The sequence below is a fragment of the Kogia breviceps genome, chromosome 9, assembly GCF_026419965.1.
Source record: "Kogia breviceps isolate mKogBre1 chromosome 9, mKogBre1 haplotype 1, whole genome shotgun sequence".
Lineage (NCBI taxonomy): Eukaryota > Metazoa > Chordata > Mammalia > Artiodactyla > Physeteridae > Kogia > Kogia breviceps.
In genome coordinates, this window is record NC_081318.1 from 36,413,076 (window position 1) to 36,433,866 (window position 20,791).

Below are 20,791 nucleotides of genomic sequence, written 5' to 3' on the forward strand. Positions count from 1 at the left end.
CAAATGAGAACAATACTATTGATATACTGTCCTTAATAAGGTTGGCTACATTGAACATCAAGAAACAAATGCTCTGATAGGTCTTTTTTTTTTTTTTTGGTCATTTTTGTTTAATCCTATGATATACTGGCAATGACTTTATTATCATTTACAATAACAAAAAGTGAAATATGCAGTTATGATTTCCATTCCTTGAGAAGACAGAAAAGAGACCCAATCTAAACCCTCTCTATATGAGCCCAGACATAAGGAATGTGACCAATAGCAGTTATCATGGAGACTCTTTAGAGTCAGCTCCCATCTGGCTCTGGTGAAGTCTCCAGTTTACCCAGAAGGTATTATTGCCTCCCAAGACAGATTCAGGAAATTCCTAGACCAAAGAAGCTATAGTTTTGATGGAACAGCAGTTTTGGGGGTGGGTTACCAGAGAATGCACCAAGCTGCCCTGACAAAATACTTGATTATCATCAAGCTACTGTTGGCACATCTCTACCCTTTGGAAGTTATCCTAGAATTGCCTCTAATCCCAGCACCTGCTCCTCCCCCACGTATTTTGTTTCCTATTTGTCTTCCCATTTTGGGCTCATGACTACATCATAGGTTATACCATTCTCCAGCCCATTTCCTAGCCCTTTTTTTTTGACTTTCAGATCCCTGAAGTTATCCAGTGTGTCCTCCTGGTCTCACAAGTGACTCAGGTAGTGTCCAAATACTCACAATTAATCTACTTATTCCTGAAATCACTGCTGATGTCATCTTTCCATAGCCTCCCCACCACGGTATCTTGGACAATAGCCATTCATCCCCAGGACCACCCCTACTCCAACTCTTCTGTGGGCCTGAAGAGATAAAGAAGATGCTTTGTAATGACTGAGTTTAGTTTGGTTCTTTTTGTTTCTATCTCTGACACTCTGCTCAATAAAGAAGTGGTTTCAGACATTCTTCCCCTCTTCCCAGTAAGGATAAGAGTTCCTGGCTCACACCCTACCCTCACTATCTCAGCCAGGACCATGAAATACCTTCCAGCAATACCCTATTCCTTCTGTCAAAAAGTTCAGCCACTTCTGCCCTGAGTCCTGTTGGTAAAATTAACAGAAGACTCATGTTTCCTTTTCAACTTTGCTTACATCGGTGACTTTCCATTTCTCTAAATGTTTTCTAAACTCTCTTGCACTTAAACACATGTTGTAATGTTATAAGTCATTAAAGCAAAACAAAACAAACAAATTACCTTCAGGGTGTTGCTTTTTAAAAGCCTAAAACATAGGTCAAAACCAGAGTTTCCAGAGTGGCTCACTGAATAGGATCAGCATCTTGAAGCATATACACCCTGTTACCCTATCTCAGAGAGAGGCATCCCATAATAGCTCATCTCCCAGCAGTTGCCTTCCCTGCAATGCCGCCTGCTGTCTTGCTTCTGTGCAACCTTGGAGGAGGTCCCTGCCCCTTCCCTCAGAGGCACTCATTTCCAGTTGCCATCTCAGCCTGACTGAGGTATTCAGCTGTCACTCATTCACACCATACCTCCAGGAGTGTGATTATGATGCAGTTCTCTCTTCGAAAAAAATAAATAATGTAGATCTGCCAGTTTCTGAATTTGCCCTGTGGAGGTCAGTTCCAGAAAAACTTTTTGCTTCCTCTACAAAGCTCCTTTACTCAGACTTGTGCAAATAGCTACTGCTTATTATCCCTCTTAGTAAAGAAAGGAAGGGGTAAAAAATAATGAAAAAAGTAACACATATATTGGGCTGAACACATATAGTGACATCTGAAGCCACCCCATACGTTAAGTGTTTGCACATGCATTTGTATTTCTGCAGAAACTGAGTCTGATTTGAACACTGTTGAAACACTAAATCCATATTTCTTCACAATACATCATGCTGCCATGCCCCATACAGAGCTGGTATATTTTTAAGAAACTGGGGAAGAAAAAAGTATGGGATGAGTGGCCATTGTGCTAAAAAGAACTGCCTGTGAAACATCTATGGCTGTTCTAGTCTCTCACTAACCTTGATTCACCAAGTCTCGCATTTGTTTACCTTTTACCTACATAGCGTGATATAAGAAACAAAAAAAATGTCCTTCCACCTTTTGAAGACAATGCCTGTAACTTTAGCCTCACTTCCCTCCATTCCCTTTGGATAAAGGATTTGTGGTCATCAAGAATTCCTATTTAGAAATGCTACATAGATTCTGAGATATATTTGCTTATACCTGATAGGAACACCTAACAGATGAATTAATGGAATTAATTAATGAATTAATGGAATACTTACTTAATTTACTAGTTAACAGAGTGAACCTCAGCATTAGATAGCTTAGTTTTGGTGAGGGAAAAGAGGAAGAGAAGATGGAAGAAGTGGAAAATCTAAAGTCCAAGGCACTGAGGTACGGAGAGTTTGGGGAGGGTAGTCAAGGGGAAACACAACCCAATTTGTAAATCAGGGTAGAGTTGAAACCCTCAAGGCAGGAGGAGGCAGTAGGAAGAGAAAAATAGAAGGGTACCAAACCCAATCTTGGCCTAAGGGGCAACCCCATGGAAACTAATTAGGGGAAAAGAACTAGAACAAATAATGAGAAACTAGCAAGAGCGGAGATAAATTGGGCACAACAGACTCCTGAGCTTATCTCCATTACAGAATAAGTATCACATATTGCTCTTTGTAGAAACTGTCTATTTATTTGCTTGCTCCTTTCTCCAGGTCATGGGTTTTTAGAGGACAGGGACTCTGTGTATATTTTATTTGTGCGAAACCAGAGCCTGGTACACGGCCTGGCACACTGTAGAGGCTCAATTCATGTCTGAAGGGTAAATGAATGAAATAAGTTTCCTTAATTTTCTATTACTCACACATAAAATCCTTGCTATGAAGAACCAGATGTACTTCATATATGGTGGCACTTCAGCTGTATACTCAGGATTCTTACAGGTGCTAAGGCCTTTTGAAAAGTATAAACTGTTTCATTTTAAGAAAAGCAAATATCTTTTCTCAGAAATGTAGTAATGTCCAATATCTAACAAATACTGTTTGGGTAATAATTATTGTCATTTGTAATAGGCATTTTACTTATTTTCAGGGGGTCTTTATTTATGGTTAAGCATGCTTCTTTACATATTCTATTTTTATATAAATCATTTAAATCAAACTCTATCTTGACTTCTATTGCATTATACTTCAATATTTGTAAGACAGATTTAGATAAAATATAGCTAATGATTCCAAAATAGTTCCTCTAGACATGCTATATGTTTTAAACTTAATTTAATTTCCTTCTTATGTATCAGGAGAAAAATTGTATGAGATTTTTTTTCCCATGCATCTCTTTCCTCATTATCAAAGTATTCATACTGAATTATTTTTAAAAGGCAGCGTTTAGTATTCAATCAAATAATAAGGAGAACGTGTTCCTTCTCAGTGGTTAATAATAATTCTTGCATCACCAACCCTGAATATTCATGTTATGGAAATGTGTCCTACTTCTATAGATTTCATCACTGTCAGCTGGTGCCACAGCAGAACACAGGGACACTTAGTCAGTCTTAATACATTCAGGATTTCAGCAATTACCAAAATGTCTTCCCTGACTTACCATCAATAATTCAACTTTTGAGGAATATAATACTGAGACACAGGAGGCTGACCAATAAATATGCTGCCATTCTTTGGAAAACAGGGACCTAACTGCATAACATTGTGATATCACTTGACGCAGGCCTTACTTCAGCTATACCTGCATGACACAAAGACGACTGATCGATTCTGTGGGGGAAATAAATCAATCAAGCCAGGTTTTTTCGTCTTTAGGTAAATGACCTATAGCATATTTATTTTTTCCCTCATTTTGCTGTTAGAACATAGTTTGTCACTGGTCTGATATTCATCATCCTCCCTCAAAATGTATTTATCATGCTTTAACCTCAATTCTGACCTTGGGCCAGTCAATATCTCTAGGATCAGTTTCTTCATCTGTAAAATCAGAAAGTTGGATTGTGTTGGGATCAAAAAATTTGTTCTGTAACGAGACAGATAATAAGTATTTTATGCTTTGAGAGACATACAGTCTCTGTAGCAACCAAGCAACTCTTCAGTTTTAATGTAAAAGCAGCCATATATAATACGTAAATGTGTGAGCATTTCTGTGTTCCAATAAAAGGTTATTTTCAAAAACAAGCAAACAGCAGGACAGATTTGGCTTTGTGCAGTAGCTTGCCAACCCCTGTCAGGTCTCTTTCAAATCTAAGATTCTATATGTTAGATACATATTAAGGCACCTGAACACTAGAAGAGGGAATGAACTCATCTAGCCCCTCAATAACCCAGAATTAAAGGTGCATAGAAATTCCCCATTACTGAAAAATTCCTCTGAAAAAATCAAGACCTAAGTAAACCCAGCTGATTAAAAGATTAACAAAGGTCCCTCCACTCTGGTCAGTCAGCATACATTTTATTGGTAGCCCAGGGTATACAGACACTAAAAAATCCAGGCCAAGTCTCCAAGTTGTTTCTGGATAAGGAGAGAATATGCACATGAGTTTACAAGAATAATAGGATTTCATTCAAGGTTTTGTTGCTTTTGACTGCACTGAAAGAACTCATCAGCATTAAAACAAATATTAGGTCACACTGCAGTTTCAAACTTAGAGAAAAAAAGAGAACCATTTTTCATCTCTGTATAGAGTCCTATTTCATTGAGTAGCTCAGGTGGTGAAAGCCTCAAAAGTCAAGGTCATGTGTTAATCCCTTGTGAATGTCTGTCTATGAAGGTCTGCAGTTTCATCCTGTTCCACCACTATGAATTACGCACATACAAATATAAACACAGAGGGACCATAGCTTGAGAATGCTCATCTGTGGAGAACAAGTAGATAACTGTGTGCTGAAAGATGATTCTGTGACATTCAAAATAAAATTTTTAAAAATTGGGGGCGGGGGGGTTACAACTGCCTAAGAAATATATCCATAGTGACAAAGAATCCTCAGATAATAAAAAGAATGACAGTTCATTTGGTTTACAGCAATATCTCAACCTTGGCACTACTGACATTTGGACTGGATAATTCTTTGTCATCAGGAGCTCCTGTGCACTGTAGGATAGTTTACAGCATCCCTGGCCTCTCCCCACTAGATGGAGTAACAGCAGCTCCCTTTTCTCCTCCCTTAGTCATGACAAACAAAAATGTCTCCAGACACTGACAGATGTTCTAGGTTGGGGGAGGAAAGGGTAAAATCACAACTGGTTGAGAACCTGTGGATTACAGAAACTTTTAAGATATAGAATTAACCATAAACCATCATCCACACTTCAGGAGTCAAGTGGTACCCCAGATCCAACCTGATATTCATAAATGTTTTATTACAATGACTTCCAAGATCCCTTCTGACTAATTATTTCCTCCTCCCAATACATCACAGAATCACCCAGACGACAATGAGAACAAAAGTGCAAGGGACATTAGCTGCAGGAGGAGTACTACTGTCTTAGTCCTTTGTCCTAATCCTAAACAGTATCTAACCCTTGCCCAATGGCAATGTTATCATTTCTAAATTTTACACAAAGGGAAATCAGACCCAACTCACTATGTATCCCACTTAACTCCTAAATTATTGTTCATGATTGCTTGTTCCAGTTACTGGTAAAAAGACTTACAGAGCCTTAGGCCATAGCTCAATGACCCAGCACTGAGTCAGTCTGTATGAATTTGAGCTCTTAAATCCCTGATTTCAAACTTTGTTCCAGGACCTAGGTCTCTTATATTCCTACCATTCCTAAATCCCTGCCTGGCTTCCACAGTTTTCTTAGGCAGTAGTGCCTATTCTCCAGACCTCACTGTTGGGTCCCTACTACCTGCTACACACTTCCCAGCTAACCGTAATCTATTTGTTGAGATTTCATTGGGTAATTTCCTGCTAATATCTTCCCCTGTCTGCTCTTGTGGGTAGAACCTTGTGGTTCTACTCCACTTCTGTGTTCCAACTAACTCTGTTCTGTGAGGTCTCATCGTTACATCTGGCCATAAAATCAATCATCTATTTATTCATTCCAAAACAACAGTAATCACAGAGGAAAGAGAGGAGAAGCAGTTGTGTGGTTACTTCAAAGGCATCCCACCCTGCAAAGCCTTCTAGTACAACCTGACAACCAGAACTCTGATTATTAAAAGAAAAATCTGCTCAGGATATGCTGTTATGTTGTTTTACTATGATATGAGTCTTTCTAACATTCTGAGTCATGCAGAAATTTCTACAACTCTCTGATATTACAGGTAGAGAAGGCAAAACCAGAAAGAAGTCAGCAAGGTGATACCAAGAAGAACCATCCATGAATGGTTCTTCTCTGCATGATAAAGTTAAAACAGTAGAGACAATAACAAGTGAAAATAAAACATGAGATATTCATTTTTAAATCTTACACAAAATCATGTTTGACCCCAATTTGAGGGGAAATAATATTAAGTCATGTTTAAATATAAACATAGGGATGTATATTAATGTACCCTTGCTTTAATAGTCATATACCCAGGAAAAGTTTACTCAAGCATAAAAGGGACCGGGAAAAAATCTAAATAAAGTGAATTTTATTTCACCTCTGAGGTGAGGTTAAGGAGAAAGTGTTTTCTTGGTTTGTGCTGAATATAATAAGCACCAGTGAAAAAAATATCTGAAATATAAACATCCTAAACTGTTGAGGCTTAATCACATGACATGTAGAATCTCCAAAGGCGGGCAGTGAGAAGAGCATGGGCCAGGATTCCAGGGGGGTAAGGGTGGGCAAGAGGCTGGGGTTGGGACAGGGGCAGACAGAGCTCACGCAGCTGGAAGTATACAGCATAAGAGGTTGGCTACTACGCAAATCCTAATGACAAAGAGGACTGCCCCAGTGCTCAAGGTGAAGTTACTTCCACAGAGACATTTCAAGTAGAGCCCAGCAGCAGGCAGAGACCATAGCAATACCATGATTCAAGGAAGGTCCACCTGGTTGGAAGCAAATCCCCAGCCACTAGCTCAAAGGTGTCAATAGTGAAAGGAAGAAGTGTGAGATGGACAAGTTCTAGAATGGCAGTCATGCCTCAGTCAAACATCCTGGGTTCCAGATGGAAACTGAAGGGTAAATCAGGTATAAAGTTAGAAATCCAGGAAGTCAGTTTCTAGAATCCATCCACTAGAAAAGACGAAGTTCTAGCTGAGCCTTGCTCATTCATTCATTTATCCAATCCTTTGTTCACAAATTCATACTAAACACCTACTAAACATTGCTAGACACTTGTTCCTAGTCCTATGGATTCAACAGAGAAAAACAAGCATCATCCCTACCCTTGTAAAGAGCTTTGCTGGAATTGCTTCAGGGCTTGAGTAGTGGTGAATATTTAGGTTAAAAAACTTCATCAAGACAGGGCTGTTGGACACTACCAGTGTTAGCAAGATTGAACTGCCTGTGCCCGTGAACAATTCTGCTCCAGCCCACAGGCAGCCAGATCGGTAGCAAGAAAAGAAATGTAGTTCTATTACCTTATAAACATATATTAAATAATAAATGGAGGACAAGATGATGATAATGATGAGTAGTTATATACTTGTTTCATGATCCAACCAAGAGACTGAAATCACATCATTTATTTAAACAGAAAGTAATATAAAGAATTGTTATATTCACTAGTTTGTTGTATTTTTTAGATTCCACATATAACTGATATCATATAGTGTTTGTCTTTCAACAAGCTAGTAAATATAACAAAAAAGCAGACTCACAGATATGGAGAACTAGTGGTTACCAATGAGAAGAGGGAAGGGGGGAGACACAATAAAGGGGTAGCGGATTAAGAAGTACATACTATTATGTATAAAATAAGCTACCAAGATATATTGTACAACATGGGGAATACAGGCAATATTTTATCAGAACTATAAATGGAATATAACCTTTAAAAATCGTGAATCGGGCTTCCCTGGTGGCGCAGTGGTTGAGAGTCCGCCTGCCGATGCAGGGGACACGGGTTCGTGCCCCAGTCCAGGAAGATCCCACATGCCACGGAGCAGCTAGGCCCGTGAGCCATGGCTGCTGAGCCTGCGTGTCCGGAGCCTGTGCTCCGCAACGGGAGAGGCCACAACAGTGAGAGGCCCGCATACCGAAAAAAAAAAAAAAAAAAATCGTGAATCACTATACTGTACAAAAAAAAATTGTTAATTCAGTAAAAGTTGTTAATTAGCTATTGAAAAGACAAAAAGAGAACTCTAAGTTATCACAGAGATAGTAATTGCAAGATGCAACTGCCATCACTGAGTTTGGAGAAATAAAGGAAGAACTGGGAATTATAGAAGCCTGGAGGACAGACCCCATGGTGTTGAAACTCAGACTTCTGAGAAGAGGAGATACTCAGATAGTGCTAGGTCCCTGAGCTCAGAAGTAGGAGGCATCCCAGACCTGGGGCAGAGGTGTCCCAGAACTCTGAAAATGGGGAGCTACCCAGCTGCTACTGGGGTCTTTAAGGGTTGGCTCTACAGGTGTTGGGAAAAAACTGCAAACTGGACTCAACCGCTGCTATTGGAACAAACTGCTGCTACAGAGGTAAAGAAGCACTGCTGGGATGACACTCACGGGGGGAGAAAAGCCAATAGAAAACAAATAGGAGGAAAAACAGAAAATAAGAGCAAAGAGGAAGAAGCATATTCCATCTACTTCCTCCTGCTTGCAGTCTCCCTCTAGCACACCCACTGACAGAGTTAAACCAATTGACAAAGCAGAAATGTGATTTGCAAATGCCCAGCCCCAGTATCAAAAAGCAAGATATAGAAGAGTGGCTTTGAAACTGAGAGATGATAGTTTAAATAACCATCCCAGCAATCTAGCGCAAATTATTTACCTTTTGAAGACACAGTTTATCAAATAAGGACAATAATGCCTACCACAAGAAGATGTTTTGAGAATTAGACAAAATATATATAAAGTACTTCACATAGTGCCTAAAAAATAAAATGCATTTTTTCACAATTAATGGTTTCCACTTCTGATTCATCCTTCCAAGTACATCTGCCACCTCCGGTGCCTTCCTTAAACAACTACTTTGTAGAACCCCACGTGTGGCCTAATCTATTGCCAGAATATATCTCAGCAGGAAAAGTCTATTTATAAGGGCTCAATCAACAGGGAAATCTTCTAAGTTGGGGACCATATTTTGGCTGTTGTATTTTCACTTCCATTCCTCCCTGTCATCCTGAACATCTGGCAAAAAATATCACCTACACACTTCCTTGCCCTTGCCACCATCAATCCAATAGGCTGGCTTTCCATTAAGATACATTCAAGTTCCTTCTTTCCACTCCACAAACAGTTCTAGCAATATTTCAAACTTGATCCAACACCTTTCACCCCAAAGAAACGTCTTCAATACCTTGTGTCCGGGAGGATCACACGCCCAAAAAGCAGACATACAAACTCACTATCATTTTCCTGATGTTCTCTATCCAGCAGCCATTTTCCTCTGAAACATTCCAGACATCAGACACCTAAGGCCTAGGAAGAAGAATTACTGAAAGCAGAGCAGTATCAGATGCGTTATGGCACATTTTAGAAGCAAGAGCCACCGTGGCCATGAATGGCCCATAAAAACCAACTCGTACAAAAAATCAAAATATAGCTCTTCCACAATCTTGCCTAAAATTGTGGGTTCCTAATAGTTCATTCCCTTGCAGACCATGGCTCATGCAGTTCTACCTTTATTAACTCTAAGACCTCGGGAAATTTTCTTAAACCTCTAAGCTGCATTTAATTCCTTGTGGAATGGAATCCCTAACATTATCTCAAAATTTTGTTGTAGGAATTAGATAAAACCATAGAAGTTCAAGGAGAGGGAAGAAATGGGGAGTTGTTGTTTAGCTGGTATACAGTTTCAGTTCTGCAAGATGAAACAAGTTCTGGAAATCTGTTGCACAGCAATGTGAATACATTTAACACTACTGAACTGTACACTTAAACAGTTACAATGGTAAATTTTATGTTCTGTGTTTTTTACCACAATTTTAAAAAATGTTTACTGAATTAATGAATGAATAGAAAGTTCCCATCACATGTATAGGGACACACACACACACACACATGCACAACACAGATTCATCACAATGTCTGGCACATCACAGGTATTCAGATATCCATGAGGTTCTGCCTTTTTTGCCTTTGAGTCTCCCAACAACCTCTTGACTTCAGCCTCACCTGCATGAATTCCTAATTTTTCTTCCTCTGAACACTGTGTAGACCTAATCTCATTCTGTCCAGTGCTACTCCTTAACATTTCAGTTTGGGCATGTTTTATCTTGCCAAATAGATTGTCAGTTTCTGCAGAGAAGGGACCATGTCTTATATTTCTTTTAATGTTCCCCTTCACATCCAGTGCAATCTTTGCATTAACTGTTGGCTGAGATTCTACTTCAAATGAGATGCACCTTCCCAGAGACAAGACATTCCAGTTGCTGCTGCCTGCTCTTGGTCCTCTATCATCATAGATCAACATTTATTGGCCTGTTATTTATATAGAGATCTCTGTTAGGAAGACGGGGTAAGAGCAATGGACAGGGAAGATAAGAATACAACTAAATGATATATAAGATATGATTATTGTCCTCAAAAGGCTTACAATCTATTTGCACAGACAAAGCAAACATACAGAGGTTGGTGAAACTGCAAGGAGAAAAAGCTAAGTGTCCACTGAGTGTTACGGACAATGCAGGTATTCAAGAAACCATGGATACCTTCATGGGAAATTAAACAAGAAATGAGCTTTAGAAAAACACAAGCAATACAGTATATATTCTTTAGAGTTAAGATGATTCTTCAGGGGAAAAAAATGTATCTGCCTACTAACTCTGAGATAAAATTATTATACATTTTCAAGATAATACTAATAACAACATTATTTCAGGCACTGCCGTGCACTCTACATACTATCATTAATTCTTAAAAAAAGGAGGGGGTGGTATAATCCCTGTTTATACATAAAGAAACAGTGTGAAAGAAACTAAGCTACTTCTCTACAGATGCAGATAGTAAGTACTGGATTTGAACACATATGTCTGACTCCAAAGCATGAATTCTTCCCACTATACAACTCATTCATTCATCAAACATTTACTGAGCAAGTGTTGTGCTGAAGATAAAAAACTAAATAAAACATGATTTCTTCCTTCAAGTAGTTCTGGTCTGGTGAGGAGGCAGTTATAGAAAGAAACCATTTCAACAAAATGTGGTGAGTCCAAGAATAGAGACTTGCAGAAGAAGTTATGGAGTACATAGGAAGGAAACCTAATCCATCCTGGAAAATCCTGGAAGGTTTCCTGAAGGAGCAGAATTCTTTGTTAGGTCTGAAGGAATAAAAGAAACAACAATAGCTTACATTTGTGTACTTACTAGGCAGATACTATTATTAGCCCTGATTTACAGTTGAGAAAAATTGAAGCACAGAGAAGTGAGCAACTTAAATCATTTATAAACAAGTGGTAGAGCCAGGATATGAACCTATTCTCTCTTAACCTCTACAGTATACTGCATATGAGTAGGAGTTTGCCAGAAAAGTAGACTGAAGAGGAGCATTTTTTGCAACAGGAAAATTGAGAGCAAGGCAAAGGCAAGAAACTGCACTGTACGGGACCATATAAGTACAGTATGACTGAAGCAGGAAATAACAAGAGATGAAATTAGAGAATTATGGGCCAGACCACAAAAAGTCTTATGTAACATGCTAGGCTCTTAGAATTTATCCTATAAGCTATGGAAGAATGTCTTCAGATTATGCCAGCTATTTGGAGGATGAATGTCAGTTAAGACTAAAGGGAAGGGAGCCCATTAGGAGATAGTCATCATCATTATTATTACTGTAAAAAACAAACAACATGAATTTATTCTAATAATTTGTAAGTATACAGTACAGTAAGGAGACCATTTTAATATACAACAGAAAGACAATGAGAACTTGAGCTTGGGTGGAGAGAACAAGATGGAAAACTAGGAAATAAGACATGTCTAAATGGCAAAATAAGCAGAACTTGGTGATGAACTGAATATGCCTACCTCCCTGCCCATCAGCATTTCCTTTTTAAAATAATTTATTCAGGAAAAGAGAAAGCATAAATGTATATATTTGTCCTTCTGAACTGGTTACGCATGGTGCTAGGCACAGTAGCATTAAAAACGATTAAGACACACTTCCCATCCTAGAAGAACCTGCAGTCTGGAGTGGGAGTGAAGAACAAGACGAGTGCAATAAAGGGTTATGTGGTTATGAAAGAAACAGGTACAACATGCTCTGGGGATCCAAGGCAGGAATAGCTATCCCCAACCTGGGGAGATCAAAGAAGTGTTGAAGGAAAAGATGCCCCAAACTGAATCTGAAGAAATGAGCAGACACTTCCAGTGGATCATGTATTACTTGACATAAATGTTTCTCCAGTGTAGTGTGGCAGGAACACAACAGAACAAACAGTTTCAATGAATTATGAAGAGGAGGTGAGGGGGGGCAAGATAAATATGTGGACCCCTGAAGGTATCAAAAGTAGAACAGGAGGGCTTCCCTGGTGGCACAATGGTTGAGAGTCCACCTGCCGATGCATGGGACGCAGGTTCGTGCCCCGGTCTGGAAGGATCCTGCATGCCGCGGAGCGGTTGGGCCTGTGAGCCGTGGCCGCTGAGCCCGCGCATCCGGAGCCTGTGCTCCGCAACGAGAGGGGCCACAGCAGTGAGAGGCCCGCATACCACACACACACACAAAAAAAAGTAGAGCAGGAATTTGTTAGCTGCTAGTTCCTCCATTAAAACACCAAAGCACAAGTGGGAAAGTGAGGTCACAAAAAGATGAAGGTGGAGAACAAGACAGTGATCTGCAATAAAACTACAAGAAGTGCTTTGGTTTTACAGTGCTGTCTGTGGCCACATCATCACACTCCATCTAGCTCCACCTTGAGGCACAGAGTCAGAGCTCAGTATGCCTGGAGAAGTATATAAGTCTATTAGTTCTACCCTGAAACCTAGCATTTCCTATAATTGTAGGATGTTATCTTGAGATTCACAGTTATGGGTATGTGCATCAGGCAGTTCCTACTGCTCTTCTAAAGGATTTTAAATTACCTCATAACAACTTATGTTTAAAAGCCTCACTGCCTTAGTCACAAATATTGGTCTTTGTGAACAAAAGTACCTTTTTTTGACAAATGTGTTTATAGAGACATTATTTTTTTCTAAATGCAATGCCCAATGTCAGAAAAGCAATATTATTCTTGAATATAAAATCTCAGACTTGAAAAAGAACACCTTTGTTTAACCTGTTTAATATACATCTATGCAATTTCTAAATCTCAAGCATCTTTCTGGAAATGGCTATTCATTCCCTTCTAAAGTCAAATTTCTACTGCTGTCCCTAACAGTTAAATAAGAAAAAAGGAAATTCAGTTGCTGAAATTGATCACAGACTTTCAAGTTCATTTAACATACTGTCTTCAACACAACAGCATAGGCTACAAATCTAGTTCTTTGATTTTGAATAATCTCAATATTCTTTATAGGGCGGTTTAGAAGTATTTTTCCTTAAAAAAATAAAATGATTTATCTAGAGGAAAAAATGTCTGATAAAATCATTTTAATTCGTTGTACACATTAATCATGAAATTGTACAGAATAATTACAGTGACAGTTCTCCACTTACTATAATGAAACATAGTGAGAATGGTTAGAATATAAACAGATCAGAGGGACTATAAAGGTGAGTGTTATTTGGGGTAATTTTACCATGATTTAGTAAAGACTATGTCTCCCAGGATAAAATAATAGGTTCTCATTATATGAAGGTGACTTACTTGTAATCCGGAACCAAAAACTCTTTATTTCTCATGACCATCCATCCCCAGTCCAAATCCCACATTCAGGAGCATCAAAATCTCTGATCACATGCCAAAATGAAGACAGATGGATACAGAGCTGTCACATATTGAATACCTGCAAAAAAAAAAAAAAAAAAACAACTGGAGTTATGACATCAGAAGACAGTAGGCTAAGGCCTAAAGAGTCCTGCTTTTTCACACACAGTAGCATGTTTATTCATCCCATTGTACTTCTACAGTTCCCCAGAGGGAAAATAAGTACCTGAAGTTTCAACTGGGAAAGATGACTCACCCCGAAACTTGCTGAGTAGTTTATGAGGGTTTACAATGCTTGTGAATTGCTGCTTGTGTCTTGTGTGCCAGGCAATGGTCAGGATGACATGAGGCAAAAGAGCTTCATAAAATGGAAAATAAAAAATCTATGGCAGTTGTATATAAAAAATGACAATGTGTGTATCATAAACCTTTACACAAACATTTTAGCATATGGTGTATATATTTCAAGTAATATAAATGCAAAAGGAAAAGGCTTTAGCACAAATTGACCAGCTTCAACACTGGAAAAATACAAATTAACAAAAAAGAAATTCAAAGGGAAATTAATGGATCTCATAAATGTCTCAAGGGTGAAAATATTGTTTTTTCCTCAACACAGGAAAGAAACAATTTCTGGTAATAAATTCTACCAGATATTTTAGTGATGGTGTTATTTCTGTTGCTTTTAAAAACATATTTTTAATTGTCCTACATATTTCCTTAACATACAAAAAGAAATGAGAGTCCTGGGGCGTAGCCAACATGGCAGAGTAGGAAGGCCCTGAGCACACCTCCTCCCACAGGCACACCAAAATTACAACTATTTACAGAACAACTCTCTATGAGAACGAGCTGAAGACTAGCAGAAAAGATTTTCCTCAACTAAAGATATAAAAAAGGAACCACAATGAGATGGGTAGGAGGGGCAGAGACACTATGTAATCAATACTCACACCCTCAGGAAGGCGACCACAAATGGGAAGATAATCACAACTGTGGAGGTTCTCCCTAGGAAGCAAGGGATCTGAGCTTCACATCAGGCTCTCCAGCTTGGGGGTCCTGCACCACGAAGACGAGCCCCTAGAACATCTGACTTTGAAAGCCAGCAGGGCTTATATACAGGAGAGCCAAAGGGCTGTTGGAAATGAGAGACTCCAGGCACACAAAAGCTCACATGCTCCCAGTCCCAGCACAGAGACCGTAATTTGAAAGGAGCTTGGGTTAGACAACTTGCTAATCTTGGAAAGCTTCCTAGAGAGGTGGGAGGCAACTGAGACTCCCCTGAGGACATAAACACTGGTGGCAGTCAATTTTGGGAGCTTAATCTACCAGGCGGACACTGGTGCTGGCATGCACCATTTTGGAGTCCTCCTTCTAGCCTATCAGTGTTAGGGGCTTACCCACGCACCAATGGGACAGTACCAGCCCCAGGACCCATCAGGTCATGGAGACAGCCAGGTTGCAACCTAAGTGTCCATTGATAGATGAATGGATAAAGAAGATGTGGTATGCAACTAAATATTACTCAGCTATAAAAAATAATGAAACCTTGCCATTTGCGACAACATGGATGCACCTAGAGGGTATTATGCTAAGTGAAACAAGTCAGAGAAAGACAAATACTGTATGATTTCACTTATATGTGGAATCTAAAACAAACAAACAAACATAACAAAACAGAAACAAACATAGATACAGAGAACAAACTGGTGGTTGCCACAGCGGAGTGAAGTGAGGAGATGAGTGAAATAGGTGAGGGAGATTAAGAGAGGTATAAACTTCCAGTTATCAAGTAAATAAGCCAGAGCGATGTAATGTACTGCATGGGGAATACAATCAATAATATTGTAATTCCTTTGTATCGTGATCAGTGGTAACTATATTTATCATGGTGATCATTTTGTAATGTATAAAAATACTGAATCACTATGTTGCACACCTGAAATTAATGTAATATTTTAAGTCAATTATACTTCAATAAAAATTTTAATTATAAAAAAATCAGAGACTCCACTTAATCACAGAATAGCCCCAAAACAGGCAATACTATTCCCATTGCTAAAAGTATTTGAAGTATATACCAGCATACCATGCAAGTCAACTGTTCCCTACAATGCCCTCTCACCAAACTGAGGTGTTTTCACAAACAACAGGATTCAAAAGAAGCAGAAGTCAGGATGGCTTTTGCAGTTTCTCAAAGCATGACCTACAAAGGAACTCCCTCTCTCTGTGTCACGCAGGCTAATCCCTACTGGTAGCAATGATAACATTAATATACCAGCTGCACTCATTTGATGTTAATTAAGTACCTCCAACTGATGACTAATAAAATGAGGCTTTAAAAAAATTCATTAGGTCCCCTTCCTTTCTTCCTTCCCTCCTTCCTCCCTCCCTCCCTCTCTCTCCCTTTCTCCATCTCTCCAGATTGTCTTTTCTTTTGTCCAATAGTGAAAAAAATTGGGTGCTAGTAGGTCTACATGTACCGCAATCCCTATCTCAGGCTACACTGGAAGACCAACGGATCATCACCCAGAGTAAACCTGTCACTTCTTCACATCACCTACCCACAGAGAAAAAATTCTGTTTCTTATCTATCTAGGTGTCTACATCAAAGGCTTAGGCATGGGCTTCCCTGGTGGTGCAGTGGTTGAGAATCTGCCTGCTAATGCAGGGGACACGGGTTCGAGCCCTGGTCTGGGAGGATCCCACATGCCGCAGAGCAACTAGGTCTGTGAGCCACAACTACTGAGCCTGTGTGTCTGGAGCCTGTGCTCTACAACAAGAGAGGCCGCGATAGTGAGAGGCCCACGCACTGCGATGAAGCGTGGCCTCCACTTGCCACAACTAGAGAAAGCCCTCGTACAGAAACGAAGACCCAACACAGCAAAAATAAAATTAATTAATAAACTCCTACCCCAACATCTTCTTTAAAAAAAAACAAACAGCTTAGGCATATCACCTTTGTTTTTTATCCTCTAATATCCAATGAGTTACCAAGACCCACTATTCTTGCTAACAGACTCTCAAATCTGTCCACTTCCTACCATCTCAATGTCTCCACACAATCTGGGCCTGCACAATCTCTTCCTTGTCTCCTCACTGGCCTTGATGCCTCTACTCATAACCTTTCTATCTGCTCACCACACTGCAGCAAGTAATCAATCAAAAATGCAAATCTGGTCAAGTTACTCTTCTGTTAAAGACACTTCAGTGGCTCCCCCATGTTCTTAGGATAGTCTGGTATGCTCACAATATATGTTTCTGTAATCAGACCCCTGCTTATCTCAACTCCTCTTCACCTTACTGACCCTTACAAAAATAGTCTGTTTTCACTATCATGAACTACAGCCAAGCTCTCTCTAAGGCCTTTGCACCTGTTGCCCCCTCTTACTAGAAAATCGTCCCTGCCATATCCCTGCCTTGAACATGGCTGAAACTTACTCAAGCTAATGGATTCATCTCAGATGTTAGTTCCTCCAGGATGCCTTCTACCTTACCTGCTTGGCACTCCCACAGAAATTGATTATCATCAGTCAGTGTTCACTTTTAGCTTCCCCAACACATCAGTAAGTATTTGTTGAAAAAAAATTTTTAATTCAAATCATTTTGTTGCATGACTATTGGTTTTACTGTATCATATGTGTATAAAGATCCAAGTTAACTAACAATGAACCAAGCTGCTTAGCTTTGCATCCCACATTTAACTACTTGGACACACATAAACTAGGCAATTTTAACTTTATACTATTAAGGGTTGACAGGGACCCTGATATCATTAAAGCCAAGTCCTATAAATATAAAAATATATGGGTTTATGTTTACCAGAAAACCAAGGTTTGAGTTTGCAAGAGCTCACTCTAGTTTTATTAATATAAAAATCAACCTTTATTGTTTCAGGGTCATCTCAGTGACACAAAACTGTCTGAAAATTGATCAGCTGCTTCCTTTTCACAGTGATTAAGAACTGCCTGGTTAACAGAGGTAGAGAATTGCACAGCTGTAACATGCTTAGTGTTATCTGAATGTAAACAAATGTGATAACTGAAAGCAAATTCAATCAAAAGAAACATTACCACTTTCTCAATGATTAACATGAAACCAGTTATCTAATGAAAAAAATTTAGAACAAAAAATTCAAGGTGACCCAAGACTTAGGAGTTCCTAATGTGAAAGCTTAATTCTATTATAAGTCAGTCAGCATCAATATAAACTCTGTATCTGTCCAATTTAGAAGAATCTCTTGGATAAAAAAATCTAAGGTTCAACTGTCAAACACAGTACCTAAGCTTTGATTTTGAGTGTGATGGGTGAGGAAGGGGGGTAAAATGTGAATATTCTCTGTTTGCTTTGATGATCCATAGTAAGCACAGTTCTAATTAATCTTGCCAGTATCAGAAGCCATAATCCACAAGGACTCACCTTCCCAGCCAAGCTGCTATTCTACATCCTGTATGGTTGAGTGCAGAATACTGTGCTACCTTACTAAGTATAATTGGTACTGGATGCTCCACCCAGATTCCTTCCTCATCCTTCCCTCAGCTGTTGGGAATACCATCTTTTACAGTTCACATTTGTGTCCCTCACAGAGAAATGCCCTTGGCCACAAAGAACTGCCTCACTTAAAGTTAAGCTCCCTCTCAGGGGAGAGCTCACAGTCAATGAGCTACTCATACAAAGGAACAAAAACCTCTTTGCTTCAATATAGAGTATCTCTGAAGGGACATCCCAGCTCAAGAGCTCCCTAAAGGCTCTACTGATGCCTCAGTTGCATTGTGGGTCAGGTTCTCCAGCTTCCTGATCCTCCTTTTCTCACTTCCTTACAGATGCATTTCTGGAGACCACTTCTCAGAAAACCTCTTCATCTGAGAATCTATGTCCAGGCAGCCTAATCTAAGACTCAAGTCAATAACTATGAAAGGCAAATATACTAGTATACAGTAATTTTGCTGACTTCATAGGTCTTGGTATCAGTCTTGGTCTTCTGTTACAGATGTCAACCTATTAACTGAGGCAAAGACAAGATCTAAAATTTAATCCACCACTAACTGACTCCAGTTCACATTTAATTGTAAGAAAATTTAGGAACCAACTCATTGGTATTATAGGTTATCTTACTTCTACCCTTTATCCTGAACAATTTTGAATGTTTGGCAAAAATTATTGGATAATTTTATCATCACCCAATTATAAGAGAAGAAATATTCTAGATGAAATTCTAATTAAAAGAGCATAAGAAGAAAAGGAGAATAAAAATGATATGTCCAAAAAAAAAAAAATGATATGTCCACAGTAGATCTCTATGTTCTCAAAGATAGGGGAAATGTACTTTTGTTGGACTTATGAAGATTCAGGCCTTTTCTGATCAAAATATAAAAGAATTATTAGAATAGCATCTACTTTTTATGTTCTCAATCAATCTCTTAAAATCTCCTTTGGAAATGAAAGAAAGGTTGCCATGAAATCAACTGATTCTTTTATTCCATTCACTTCTCAATCCAAAGGATATGAAAAGATCCTAGGTTTTGAGGTCTTTGTTTTGTTTTGTTTTTTTTGAGTTTTGTTGTTGTGGTGGTGGCGCCGCCATTTTGAAGAGTAGAAATTAAATCAGTTGGTCTGCCTAACTGTAGTCTCATTTGTCTAGCTGATACAAACCTAAGTTTCTCTTCTAGAGCATATGGACACAAAAACTAAATAGATCACGGTACAACAGCAAATGCTGATGTGCTATCCTTTTAAGAAAATATAACTTTTATATATAGATGCAAGCTGCCAAACAGAAAAGGAGGCTTGCCCACAAAAATAAATCTGTTTCCTTTAAGCAGAAATTTCTGTCAAGTACAAATAGAATCACTAACTTAAAAGTAGTTTCCTATAACTGAATGACAAGGCCCTATTCCTTTTGGGGAAAGGAAGATGCAAGTGGAGGCAGAAATCCATTCTTTTATGTTTTACAGGAAAAATAAAATGATATGTGTCTTTCTCTTTCACTCCCAGTATATCAAACGTAGACTAGTTTTTCTAGATTTTTCTACAGTTGTCCCTAAGCATTCACAAGGAGTTGGTTCCAGGACCCACCATGGATACCAAGATCCAAGTATGCCTGAGTCCCATAGTGGGCCCTCTGTATCCATGGGTGCAGAACCAGGAGATTCAGAAGCAGCATATGTGGAGAGCCAACTGTATATTTACTGAAAGAAATCTGCTTATAAGTGGACTTGTGCAGTTTGAATCTCTGTTATTCAAGGGTCAACTGAACTATGTACTTTTATGAGTAAAAGTGTTTTAAATATTCATATATATAATATATAAATTATATCCATTACTGTGCTAGTAGGTACATTTCAAAAACACAGTAATAGAAGTATTATAAAAATAAAACAAAAATGAAATTAAAACTTTACATAACTTCAGTTTATTAATTAGTGGTCCAAAAATTTTTCCTCATACTAAAATATTCTTAATAAAAATTCTAAAATAAAGATCAATGCAATCAAATATACATCATTTCTCTCAAACTTAGCTTAACATTTATTGATGCTATGATTCAAAAGTATGGTTCTAAATTCAATTATGATTGTCATAAGCTAAAAAGAAAATGCTAAACAAAGATAAAAAGATCCAAACAGATGAGGCACATTATTGGCTGTGTTTATTAAATCATGAAATTCATTTTATAGCCCTTTGAGTGGTTAGTATTATATTTAACCCATGGTTTTTTTTTGCAAGAATCTTTGAAAGTTAATTAAATCAAAACCAGATAGCATGATATGCTCCATCTACTTAACCAGAAAGACAAACACTACAGTAAACAACTATATGTTGAAAGTGAACTAATAAATATGGGCACTATGGATGACTCTCACTCTTCCTAGAATAGCTGGGAGACTCTTTAG

The 20,791-nt window shown here is 38.6% G+C and overlaps 1 long non-coding RNA gene across 1 annotated transcript in view; it reads right to left on the minus strand.

Moving 5' to 3' along the window:
• The window catches only part of LOC136794839 (uncharacterized), a 186,521-nt gene that overhangs the window by 152,687 nt on the left and 13,043 nt on the right, over positions 1–20,791 (minus strand). The window contains exon 2 of the long non-coding RNA XR_010842136.1: positions 13,839–13,977. This is a non-coding gene — a long non-coding RNA (uncharacterized lncRNA). The remainder of the gene's footprint in view (positions 1–13,838; positions 13,978–20,791) is intronic.